The sequence below is a fragment of the Ictalurus punctatus genome, chromosome 22 (genome assembly GCF_001660625.3).
Source record: "Ictalurus punctatus breed USDA103 chromosome 22, Coco_2.0, whole genome shotgun sequence".
In the NCBI taxonomy this organism is placed as follows: domain Eukaryota; kingdom Metazoa; phylum Chordata; class Actinopteri; order Siluriformes; family Ictaluridae; genus Ictalurus; species Ictalurus punctatus.
The window spans coordinates 7,517,445-7,531,296 of NC_030437.2; the positions used below are offsets into that span (position 1 = coordinate 7,517,445).

At 41.4% G+C, this 13,852-nt stretch overlaps 1 protein-coding gene across 6 annotated transcripts in view; it reads left to right on the forward strand.

The window, feature by feature from the left end:
- kiaa0825 (KIAA0825 ortholog) overlaps positions 1–13,852 on the forward strand; it is a 137,684-nt gene that overhangs the window by 84,015 nt on the left and 39,817 nt on the right. The window contains exons 20-21 of one of the 6 annotated variants that reach the window (XR_006980854.2): positions 5,111–5,275; positions 5,612–5,778. The exons of 4 other annotated variants lie outside the window; for them this stretch is intronic. The gene's annotated coding sequence lies outside the window, so the exon portion shown is untranslated. The remainder of the gene's footprint in view (positions 1–5,110; positions 5,276–5,611; positions 5,779–13,852) is intronic. One more of the 6 variants, XR_006980855.2, reaches the window with a different exon arrangement.

Genomic DNA, 13,852 nt, shown 5'->3' on the forward strand with positions numbered 1-13,852 from the left:
CTGGGAGGCCAAGGGTTCGTCTCAGCTACGCACACTGTGGGGGAATATGTTAATCCACGGGTAAAAATAACGTGGAGCAATCCTACAGCTAACATTGCCGGCCTAATGAGATATAACGTCTGGGAGCCGAGAGCTCGTGGCTTTGCGACCACGCTTGGACAGCGGGTCATGATTATTGATGGTCTTGTTTCGTCGAAGTCTAAATTATTCATCTGTGCGCCGAACGCACGGCGTCGTAATTCTTTGCTTTTGTTTATTTCTCGAACTTCCGATCCGTTGTTAATAAAGTCGACAGTATCTCGAGATCGCTCGAGATGGCTCTTAGCTGATGATCCTTGCCATACCCTTTTGTTTGAACTTCAAAAAAAAAAAGCGTCAGAATGGTTTCATGAAATGTTTAATCCATAGATTTCATATATCTTGTCAGCATTAATTACAGCATATTAAAGTTTGCCCTTTAAAACAGACCAGCGAAGGACGCGAGATTTCCCCGCTGATGAACTCACAGGCCGGTGTAGAGGAAATAGTTCCCGAATGCTCATGAGAAGAGGAATTTAATCCAGGCTTCACTTCAGGGGGAACTTATCAGAACTTCTAAGAGCCTGTATTAAGCTTTACAGAATCATTTAAAATGCACATTTGTTTTTTTTTTGTCAGTTTGTAAATATGACTTTTTACCGTCACATATCGCATCATATAATGTCGAATATTACATTAAGTTTGTAACGTAATTGCTGTTACAACTAAATACCGTGTTTATTTATTTTCATCACAACACTACGGTGATGCATTCGGACAAAAAAATCTAGACAAGATGATCGATCATTTCTATTTATAATTATTGATTTAATTGCTATATGAATTATCAGCACCATATATTTTACAGTTTAATATTCAGTGTGTCCAGTACAGTGACTTGTTTTTTTTTCCTCCCACAGGGATAACAAAATAAAAAATTGACCCTTAAAAGTATATTACATTACCAAGCCTGTTCACTTAAAGAGACTTGTATATTTCAGCACTCAATACAAAACAAAAGCCGAGAAAATCGTTGTCAATTTGGATATTTTCTTCTATATGAACCGCTGCTTTAAAATAATAATAATAATAATAATTAATGCAAACCATGTCCGTAAACATTGAGAAATCACACGAAAAAAAAAAGTCACTGTCGTATTCATGACTAAGCATCACGGCTTTTATTCGGGGATAAGAATGCAGTGCGGTGATTACTCACAAGGCAGCTCACTGCTGGGATCTTTACAGAAGACATCAGTGCTTAAGATGATGTTTAGTCATGGTGTAACTCCTTCCCTCTACTAACTTTTCTGCACTTGTTAATTAATACTACTTTTTTTTTTTTTTACAAAGCTTCACTTCCGTAGTGCCTTACATCACGATGTAAATAAATCTAAACTACTCTCTGACCATTAGTACTGCTGAGAAGTAGAAGAATGTGTAAAGTGATTAAGCTGCAGCACCCAATGATGCTACATTTCTTTCCATCTTAATAAAGATGGAGCTGGAATAATTAGCTTACAGATTCCTTTCCCCGCTAGCCAGGTTTAGTCTCTCACTCGCTTTCTCTCTCTTTCCTCTCTCTTCTCTTTATAATCAGTGAATTGATCCAGAGCTCCTTTAGAGAAGGGGATTCTCCCTTTTTTTTTTTTTTTTTTTTTTCTTTTTTTTTTTCAACACAAATATGTTTCAAGAGGAGCTTTGGTCTGTCTGGACTGTTTCCATGGCAACTGCCCTATTTGTCTGTGCGATTGGTGGTCGGGTATGTGTCGGAGGGGGTAGTGGGGGGCATCAAAGAGGCGTCTGATGAGCTCAATTAATGAAGCAACATGAAGCAACACTGACGGGGGAGGTTAAAGGGGGCAGTTATTCACCGAGGACCGCAGAACGTAGAACTCTCAGTGCCCGAGAAGAAAAAAAAAAAAACATAAAGAAAAACAAACTCCAAACTGCTGGAGGAAGGAGAGAGCTCATCATTTCAGAGTGTCTGTGGCAATAAGGGAAGAGTGTATGCAAGTGTGGTGTGTTTTTTTTTTTTTTGAAGAAGAAGAAGGGTTTTGCGCGTGTGAGTGAAAGGCGGAGGCTGGAGTTTAACACACTGTCAGAGATGTTTGCGAGAGTGGCGTAGGCTATTGGGGCCCTCCGTCACCTGATAGATATGAAGCTGTCAGGAGAAGAATAGCGCCATTCACCGAATGCCACTTATTTTCTGGCGCTTTACAAGAGCGCGCGTGAACAAAACAAGCGGCGGCGGCAGCTGAGGAAGACACTTTTTCACACTCACTGTCTTTGACAGACATGCAGCAATTACATTGATGAGGCGAAGCAGACACGCAGCAAAACCAATTCATTGGTTATCCCCAGTCATGCTTGTGTGTGTGTGTGTGTGTGTGTGTGTGTGAAGTACTGATGGTGTGTAGGAGATTCTCCTTCAAGATGATGGATAAGATTATGATCTTAATGTGACACAAAGCCTCCTTAACTCCACCTAAATAACTCGCAAGCATTACCAGTGAGAAGTCCATATCATCCCTGAGCAGATCTCAAACACTGTGTGTGTGTGTCTTTGGACACACGTGTAATGTGGGCGCTCTCGAAATCCTCTGTAACATTATCATGGAGGCTGTGAGGTGGTACTATACAAGGCTTGTGTTGAGGGGGGGCGACGCTTGGACCCCGGCTGCTAGGCCACAGGGCCGGTAATGTGCTGTCAGGGACTGGTGACAGGTGCAATGAGAGAGCTATAAGCGCAAGGGCAGCAGTAATGTAGAGGTCTGGCCAGGCCCGATGAGAACTGATGGCTCTTGGATTGGTTATAGCCGTCCCTCCTGACTGCCCAGACTACCAGCTTCAGCTCCCTTTAGAGGGAAAATGAATATCATATACCGGTAAACTTCAAAAACAGGGACCTAGTCTATCTGTGTCTGGTTGTGTAGTGTATGTGTTTCAGTGTGTTTACTACGGCATTTTAGAGCTCAAAGAAGCAATATGTAACTGTAGTATAATTATATAGCAATACCATAGTTATGTAACAATGCTGTCCAATGCTATATGATTGTATTATTATCACTTTTAAATGAGAACTCAAGTGACTCATACCCGACTCACTCGGATCTACGTTTATCATCCCGAAATGGATTATTTTCCAATAAAAGCACTTCCTGAAGTGTTTTATTCCTCCACAGCAATCTGCCAACTATTACAACTTTTCTTTTTCTCTTTTAAATCAAGGAACGCCATGTCGAACCTTTTTATTAATTTATAGTTACGTCCGTGAAGCATGATGTGGAACGTCTGCGAAACAAGTCGCGTTAAAACAGCTGTAAACAGTCGTTCCTTCACAAACCTCTCTTGTTTCTCTCTCTCGGAGTAAATAAGAGAAAGAATAGCTTGTGCCGTTGTGGAGGAAACTGGGAGCCTCTGACTGTTCCAAAGCACTGACACTGGGGACTCCGTCCAAAAACGCTAAATAAGCATCTCCGTACACAAAAAATTTCACCAGATCAACAGTTACACACCGTATCAACCAATTATCATTGATGTAGAGTTTCAGCATTCGAGTCCATGGGTATGTTTACTATAGAAACGATCATGTATTAAAGTGAGCATTAAAACAAACATTAATACAAGCAACGCTATTGTCAGAGCTGCTGTTTTAGAGAAACACCTTGAATGATCAGAATCAAGAAGTCAACAGTGATGTGTGTGTGTGTGTGTGTGTGTGTGTGTGTGTGTGTGTGTGTGTATATATATATATATATATATATATATATATATGTACACACACACACACACACATATATATGTATATGTGTATATATATATATATATATATATATATATATATATATATATATATGTATATGTCTGTGTGTGTATATATATATATATATATATATATATATATATATATATATATATATATATGTATATGTATGTGTGTGTATGTATATATATATATATATATATATATATATATATATATATATATATATATATATATATATATAAATCCAATAACTCTTACACTGTTTGAAAATACAAACTTTTTTTTGGAATGGAGAATAAATAAGTACATTTTTTAAATTGAGAATAAATATTTTCAGGCATACATACTATACTTACTTTATATTTAACCTTGCGTCTATGTGTGTATGTGTGTATATATATATATATATATATATATATATATATATATATATATATATATATATATATATATATATATCAGTTATATCCGATTATTTAGTAATTAAACTAATAACATAAAGTAATTATTTATTCATTTTCAAACATTTGGGTATGAAATATAAATAAACGGCGCGCCCTGAAAGTGATATTACATGTAAGCAGTTATTTGTTTCCAAAAAGCACTTATTTGTCCTGAACTTTCTGTGACTGAATATTAACCAACATATTTTTTTACACTGCATTTTCTCCTTAAAGCGCACTATGGAAGTATTGCGTCACCATTATGTTATATACTCTATGCAGTGAGCTTATATATAGCGTAATACTGTAGAAAGTCATTTGGCATTTCACAAAGTAGTAGTTCTAGCAGTAGTAGTCAAGTCAAGTATTAAAATAAATAATTACGTCTTTTATAAATATAAATTCATGATTATGACAAAATTTTGCCTTTTTTAAAAAAAAAAAAAAAAAGAAGTTTTTTTTTTTTATTGTGTTCTATGTGTAAGATAGTTTTCACTTCCGTTCATGTCACTGCTAAATTATCCATTACATTTATCCAGTTAATTATTTATCCCAATTATCCAATCATTAATTATCCATTACATTTAAATATTGACATGTTTATTCATTCATTCATTCATTTCTCTTTGGTAGCCGCTTCATCCTGTTCATCCGACGGTGTATCCGGAGCGCTATCCCGGGAACGCCGTGCACGAGCTGGGAATGCACTCTGGTTAACAGTTAAATGGATTTATTTTAAAGTACCTTGACAGCCCTAATGAACTTGTGAACTGCAGGTGCATCTTTGTGTAACTGATCCTGTGCAGAGGTCTGTGCATGGAAATGGTGCCAGAGGGTTCGCAGGTGACCCAGGTTCTGTATGACTCGTCTCCACTCTCAGACAGGTTGGTGTGGGGAGCTCTGGCAGCTCTGACTCTGGCTCCTGCCGAGCGTGCGTAGTGTGGGCCTGCAGCAGCTAAATTAAAAGCCTGCTTGTTCAGGAAGAGGAGCAGCAGGCCTCGAGCCCAGCTTCAGACTGCGAGCAGGTGTCTTCTGCAGTATGGAGGTGTGCGCACGTGCATGTGTGTGTGTGTGTGTGTGCGTGTGGATGTATGTGTGTGTGCTGGTTGGAAAAAGCCTCTTAGCATACTATTCATGAAAACTAGTGTGAGGTTTTGAAATATATTTCTTTACACGTGCTTGTTAAATAACGTAGCTGTGAAAACAATGCCGTATAGATCTTTATAGCTTTAAGGACAGCCCTGGTATGAGATCGTACAATGATTCGATTCTATCTCTGCATACCTTCAGGCCTTTGATGCAGTCTTCACTGTGGTCATTAGCGCTGTGTAACCTGGTGCCCTCGCTCTTATTGATTTTTTTTTTTTTTCCCTTCCCCTAGAATTTAGCGCTCATACCGAGTGACTTCACCATGCTGCCTGACTCCCACGCACCTCACTGTGAGACCATCGCATGCTCTTCTTTATGCAGCCGGAGTAAGATTAAGCCTTTGGTGCTCTAAGGCGCTCTAAGGTGAATGAGTTGGTGAGAGAAAGAGGAAAATGAAAGGTATGACAGGGATCTGTTGGGCTCTTTTGTTCCTACCCCTTTTCTGTCTTAAGCTCGAAGCAATACATAAACTTTCGTAGCCTTTTAATCCCAAGCTGAACTCGCGCTCACCTCTTCATTCCTCGTTTAGATTTTGTTCTTGGCGGGCAGAAAGCCGGGGCTTTATTCGGAAGCTGTAACCCGTGTTCGTCTCTCGTTTTAGTCCGCGTCGTTATGAAGTGAATATATTGTTATTTATACTTTCATTTAATGCGGTTATTTTATTGACTGGAAACAAAAAGGGTATGAAAAGGGCAGAACTTTATGGAGACGTGAATATTTAAAATAATAAAAATAAATGTAAGCCTAGATCTCTGACCGCTGCGAAGCGCCGACATGGAGACTCCTTCCATCCTTGCATACATTTTCCATACCGATTATCCTACACAGGGTCGTAGGGGAGACTGGAGCCTATCCCAGGGGACTCGGGGCACGAGGCGGGGGACGCCCTGGACAGGATGCCAACCCATCGCAAGCACAATCACGCACTACAGACAATTTGGAAATGCCAATCGGACTACAACGCATGTTTCTGGACTTGGGGAGGAAAACCGGAGTACCCGGAGGACCCCCCCGAAGCACGGCGAGAACATGCAAGCTCCACCCACACAGGGCAGAGGCGGGATTCGAGCCCATTACTACTAAGCCTCCGTGTCCCTGGAGAAGCCTTCTAAAAACGTAAAATAATGTCTCGTCAAAGAACATTTCACCACATTAACCATTACTGTGCTTATGACAGTATCATTTTTATACTTTCTTTTTTTTTTATGGCGCTTATTTAAAAAAAAAAAAAAAAAAACATTCTGTAATTTTTAGAGCGACGCAATTGCAATAAAGTAACGTTTACAGACGTTTACTTCATCTTCGAGATCCCTTCCCCCTCTGTTGAAACTACATATGCTTGAATAGTTGGGGCAGAGATGAGCTCTGTTTTGGTCGGGGGAGGGGGGTGGGGGGTGTTTATTTCAGGGCCGGAAATATTACAGACAGAAAAAGGAAGATGCCTTCGATTTCTTAGCAGTAAGGTGCAACTAAGTAGCCACGATTTCTTTCTTTACAGCTTTTAGGAGTTTGCCTGTCTGAAGTAACTTTACAGTATAACTTTGGCTTTATGCCTTTCTATGCGAGATAAAACACATTTGATGTATTTTTAGACTTCAGTGTTTCATTAGTGTCATGATGGCCTCCATGATGTTAGTTGCTTCCTCCATTATCCACCATGTCTGATTCCTTAAAATGCTGTTCATGTATCACACGCTCACTGTAACGTGTAACAGCTTCTTCAGCATGTCTGGTCCTCCTTAGATGCGCTCAAGATATAGATAATTAATATACTCTTAATGCATCACAGTGTCTGTCTGACAGTGGCTGCCATCTGCACTCGCTCGCTCCTCAACTGTGACAAGAAATTTAACACCCTGGAACAGGTCATCATACTGCCGCAGTCTCCAGCGTCCCGGCAGAGATAGACAGAGCGAGCAGCGAGCGGAAAAGGAAGAAAGGAGGAAATAATTACAAATGAAGAGTGACGCAGCGATGAATGGAACATATGCCGAGCCGGTAGCGTTAGCGGCAGCGTTAGTGGTTAGCCTTAGCACTGGCAGTCTGAAAGAGGGGCTGATGAAGCTTCAGTGGACCTGAAAGGGCTCATTTGAGAGGCTGATGTAGCTGGAGAGAAATCTTCCACACTGTCATCCTCACTGCGAGACAGAATCTAATGAGGAGAGTTTAGGAGTTATATATAAGGAATAAATCACGCTGGAGAATGCTTAGGAAATCGGGTCAGATTCGTACTAAAAGGCATTATTTCTGCTGTAAATGCTATACATCTGATCCATTTCTTCACACCCTAAAGAAACGATGCCTCGACTACATTTCAAAGGCGTAGAACGACACAACTCTACCTTTCCCTCTTTACCGCTTCAACTCCCAGAATACACCGGACTCATATTCTTCCCTCTCATAACTACACACTTTTCCTATTAGTTTCGCTGTAGCAACTGAATAATTGATCAGACTTACTGAATAATATGATTAATAACTAATAAGCTGAGACTTTAAGTGATTGTTAGGGCAAAAAAAAAAAAAAGAAAGGAGAGATTTCTAATTTTTCATAAAATCCACGCCATTATAAGTCTGGCCTTAAAAGAGATTGTTTAGCACAGTAATACAATTTATACACAAACAGATTAATGAAGTATCAGGAAAAGTCTGTTTGCTATGAGGAAAAAAAAAAAACCCAAATGATTCCATCCATCCATCCATCCATCCATCCATCTATTTTCCATGCTGCTCATCCTGCACGGGGTCATGGGGAGCCCGGCGGCTATCCCAGGGAACCCGGAGCACACCCGGGACGGGGTGCTAACCCATCGCAGCGCACAACTGCACACCCATTCACACACTACAGAGAATTTAGAAATGCCAATGAGCCATGTCTGTGGACTGGGGGAGGAAACTGGAGTACCCAGAGCAACCCCCTTAGGGAGAACGTGCAAACTCCGAATCAGGATTCGAACCCCCAACCCCAGAGGTGCGAGACAAACTTGCTAACCACTAAGCAACCACGCACCCTCGGCATCATTTCGACGTGTTATGGACATCAAAATATCTCTCTCTCACTCTCTCTCACTCTCTCTCGGCATCATACTAAGAAACATCACGTTTTCTTACGTCACACAAAGGAACAGCTTCAGATTCGACCGTTACAGAACGCTTCCTGGAGTCTCCTTTCATAAAATATCAAATCTGAATGTCCCCCATAACAGAGATCTCAGCCGTAGCAGTGTATCTGCTTTACAAGTCCCTCTGAGATTATTTGCATAAATATAAACCTGTGATTATCCTCTAATCATCTATAATGTCTAAACTGCTGCTAGAAAATTAATCTCCAGCATCTGATCCGAATCCCTGGTGAATATAACAGAAATAATTTCCGAAGCCATTTTTGATTCAGCGGGTGAAGATGGCTGATTACATTGAGTTTTATATCTCTGGAATGTTCTCGTGTTCATTTGTACAGATTACTCCTACACAGTGTCATACCGTACCGTGCGAAGACTCTCGCAGTTTGAGGAATTTCAGGAATGTGGCTATATAACTACAGTAGTCTCAGTTCTACAGTGCAAAACTAAAGAAGCTAATTTGAGATGCCAGGCATCGTTTTAGCCGGTTGAACAGGAAGATGTTCAAGACTTTTTAGCTAAGCGTTTACTTTCAAACCCGTCATTTCAGCAAATATGACCTGTGTGTGCACTTCCACATCCACGCTCTTTCTGAAACACTTGTGAGTCTGAGTGTGTATGCCTCTACAGGCCTGTTACTGGTTTTTGTTTTTGTATTTATTTATTTATTTATTTATTTATTTTGTAGAGACGGCCTCAATCTCATTACTGCGCCGTCCGTGTCGTTTCCTGCTTTGTAGTTCTGTCCTCTGTAGGTTTGTGTGTCTGGAAGCCTGCAGGTTATGTAGAGGGCCTTGAGGGTCTTGTATAGAGCGCTAGTCCATTAAACAGGAAGGCCTGGCACAAGGTCACAGGATGAGAGCGGGCGAGACGGGGCATGGGCAGGCTCTCTTTTATCCCTCACCCCTGGTGCACACTAAGAGTGGGACTGGACCTTGGAAAGCAGGTTATGGCTTGGAGGAAGCCCAGACTGAGCTTTGTTGTATGAATATAGATTGATACAGGAAACACTCCCATACCTTGTTGCCTTCCCTCATAGCTAGCTGGCTAATAAAGTAGCCCGCTTTTGTCACAAATAGCGACAAAATGTTTAGCGACAAATACTTTTGTGGATTTGCATATTTGTACCTCTTTCTGGTGGACTATGATGGAAAAATGAAAGAATTACAGGTAACATGAGCTAAGCACTACATAATACACACATCTGCCTCATCCAGTTTGTCTTGTAGCTAGCTAGCTAACATTAGGTGGATAGCTAGCTGCTCCTGGCTATCGGGTTTTGCTGTTGAGCCGCACAAAGTGCCGCACAGAACAGATATAGCTAACCCCATGCTGTCTGATCACATTCTGTCAGGCAGCTAGCCAGCTAACAAGTAGCTGGCTAAAATATATTCACAATTAGCTAGCTCAAATAAAATGGTACCTTTTCAGTAACATGTAGCTCTTGAATCTTTTCCTGTTCTCTATGTTTTTTAGATTAGCGTCTTTTCGCTTGCCAGCGTTATCCTCCAAGCCCGTGTCTGCAGTGACATCGGTACTAGCCGGCCTTTCCTTCATACTTCAGTTGTGATGATTTATGATGTACCGTATATGTCTAAAAATGCTTTAACTCACGAATCCCCTCTCTCTCTCTCTCTCTCTCTCTCTCTCTCTCTCTCTCTCTCTCTCTCTCTCTCTCTCTGACCGTGAACTACAGTTTACAAGAGTTTCAAGGTGACTCACAATGTCATTGTGTGACATTGAGATTAGATTCAGTGACACTAATACCGTAGTAAAGGAAAACGCCACTCTGTATAAATATTTGCGATGGATGTGTTTAGCAGTTCTGGTTCTAATATGTTGGTCTTATGATGTATTTTTGTGGGAGACTTTAGAGATTGTCTGCTGCACTGATGCACCAGGGAAGATAACTAGCGCAGTTAGTAATCTTCACAGTCAGTTAGTAATATTAGACTTTAATAGAGGGGGGGAAATCTGTGATCGTGATTTAAAGACAGATTTTGCTGTTAGTTCCTTTGCTGTGTATGAAGTGGCGTGAAATCAACATGGTGGAGTTAAGAGCAGTATTGGCTTTAAATCAGTTAATATATATATATATATATATATATATATATATATATATATATGTGTGTGTGTGTATGTGTATATACGCTTGTTTGCTAACGCTACTCATTAGAGTCCGCTGTTGTTGCTCTGCTGCAAGTTCAGTCCAAAATGTTGCAGGAACTTTTCAAATTCACTACAGTAGAACGGTACCGATAAGCACTCAGGCCCGTAACTGTGAAGTGTGGTTCAAGTAGCTTTTTACGAGCTTTACGTGTTCGAACAGAGCAAACGAAAGACGAGCCCTGCGTCTCAGTCCGCCTGCTTCTTCCACACTCTTTTTGTGAAGAAAAAGTGCATACTTCTGAGTGCGTATTAAGAGTATGCAAGTACTGGGACGTACTAAGACGTAAACAACCTCCTCATTGCGCTTCAGCTTTCCTCCATTCGTTATTCCTTATATCATTTATACTATATCATTTCATTTACCGTTCCCTTGATTTATTTTTCCCACATTTACAACTACTCTGAAATGCGTCCTTGAATTCCGCGAAGCAAACCGTCACAGGACTCCTCCTCCTTCACACAAGGGGCTGTGGGAAATGTTAGCCGAAAAACGTGTCCACGGATCCACGCTTCGAAAATCTACCCGGAATACTAGATCATCCGGGTAACGCCGGGATTCTCGTTTCATCGTATTGCGATCCGGGACACATTCATTCTCGTCTCGGATACCGTTTAGGACGGAGACTAGGCGAATCGAGACGCACCGTCGCGTTTGTTGAGGTGTCCATGCGTTTGTCTTTCCCCCTCGCTTCACATTTCGGACATGCCGACGTGGGAAACCACGCTATTACGCTATAATTTGCAAATGACCACTTATAAAGTACCACAAAGGCAGGATCAATCTCACTGAGGCCACTAGCAGCAGGTAGTCGAGTGGCATTGTGGGAAAGTGTTAAGCGGAGTGAAAAAAGTTTTGAATGCTTTTGCATCACTGCAAATCACGTATTGATTACGAATATTGATGTGTCATTCATTTAGGGTGGTTTTAGCTTTTAATAAAGAGAAAAAATAAATATATATATATATTTATATGTAAACATCTCTTTGCACTTTAAATATGTGCCAGTGCCAATCATCTTTCCCAGCCTTGAGAGAATAAACCACGTCTGATGTGTCCTGCTTCTCATAACGAGGGTCCTTGTTTTCAGATTGCAGTATGCTTGCCTAGGCATTGTATTCGTGTGTGTGTGTGTGTGTGTGTGTGTTTCACTCTCCTCAGTCATGCCCTTAGCACTGTGTGGCCTTGTGAACGCTTCAAAAGAGACATCACTGCTGCATTCGCTATTCCCTCCTTCCTTCTCTCCCTCCCTCCTTTTGCCCACTCTCCCTCTGTCTCCTCCTCTGCCGTGAACCCATTTGACTCCTCTGCTCATTTTCTCTCCCTCTCTCTCTCTCTCTCTGTCTCTCTCTCAGGCGTGGTGTGATTCATTGGGGAAGCCATGCTTTTAATCAGCCCATTAAAAATGGATGGCAAGCAGAGGGCTGGTGTAAGAGATCTCATTTGGAGCTCTGTGTGTGTGTGTGTGTGTGTGTGTGTGTGTGAGGGCAATGTGCTAGTGTGTTATGTTTCTGCTTGACTGTGTGTGTGGTTTGATGCTAATCTACTTTGACTGCTGGAGGGGTCTCTGTTCGGGCCACGTATTGCGCTGAAGTTTCTCCCTCACAGTTTCCTTACCTACAGCTGACCTTTATTTAGATGAGCTTCTTTCTTCCTCACTGTAAGCAGAGCATTAAATGGCACATCTGCTAGTTTACTCTGTTGCTACGTTCACCATATTTGTGAGAACGCCCAAAAAGAACAGCCCACTCCGATATCCACTGTTTAAGAGCGCTAAATGTGCACACAGCTCCGAGGTCTTGAATTATGACCGGATGTTGTCGTTTCTGATGCTGCGTCCGCGAAAACCGAGCACGTTCTTTTCGGCTATCTTCCGAACTTCCCACCTCGCAGCATTCATGAGAAGTATCTACGGTTCTAAAAAATGGACGATCGGTATAGGTTAATGAATATCAAAATGAATGAACCGTTCGGTTACTGTGCTGTGAAAAAGTTTTTGCCCCATCCTGATTTCTTCTGTATATGTCATGCGAAACAGTTTTAGATCTTCAAACGAAATACAACGTAAAACAAAGGCAGCCTGAGTAAACACACAGTACAGGTTTTATTTATTTATTGAAGCAAAAAAAAAAAAAAAACAGTTATCCAAGACCTGTGTGAAAAACTAATTGCCCCCTTAAACTTAAAAAAATCTGGTTGTGCCACCTTTAGCAGCAATAAGTGCAACCAAACGCTTAGGATAAAGGACTTGGATTCACTGCTATGTTTTGGATCATTGTCTTGCTGCATGATCCAGCTGCGCTTGAGTTTCAACTTACAGACTGAAGACTGGAGATTCTCCTTTAGGATTTTCTGATAGAGAGCAGAATTCATGTTTCCCCTCAATTATTGCAAGGTGCCCAGAACCTGAAGCAGGAAAGCATCCCCACACCATCACACTACCACCACCATGCTTGACCGTAGGTATGATGATCTTTGTTTGGTTTACGCCAGATGTAACGGGACCCCTGTCTTCTAAACACTTGTGACTCATCGATCCACAGAACATTCTCCCCAAAGGTTTGAGGATCATCAAAGTGTGCTGAACTGGAAGTTTTGATTGTTTTTTTCAACCAAGTCAGGCCTGTCTGTACTGGGTCACCGCCCCGGTTGTTTGAAAAGTCCCGGGTCAAATGCCAGCTCGCCCTCATTGCTCCGGCGGCCCTGTCAGGACACCATCATCCCGAGATTGCAATTTCGAATCCCTACGATGCCATCACTGTCTGTGGCTGGGAGTCCGGGAGAGCAAAATTGGCCGGTGCTCTCTGGGATAGCATACTCTCTCTCCCCTATCAATCACAGCGACAATCATGGGCATCTGTGAACTCGTGTATGCGGAAGAGGGCGGATAGTGCTTTATGAGCAACCGTTCCTATAGATATGTTTGACAGGCTTCATGTGTCCCAGAGGAAGCATGTGTTACCTCTGTAGGTTTATTCCTCCTCTGCATTTCATGTAGATTTTAAATTTGATTGAAATCATCACTGTAGTGTTGTGTGTAGTATTGAGAACTACAAACCAACTATGGTCTCAAAACAGTACTGCAATTACGCATCCATGACGTTTACTAAAGAACAGATATAACCTTGTCCTCTACATCGAATAGTGGTGCTTATGCTTTTTCATGTTAACATCGTCCACTGGA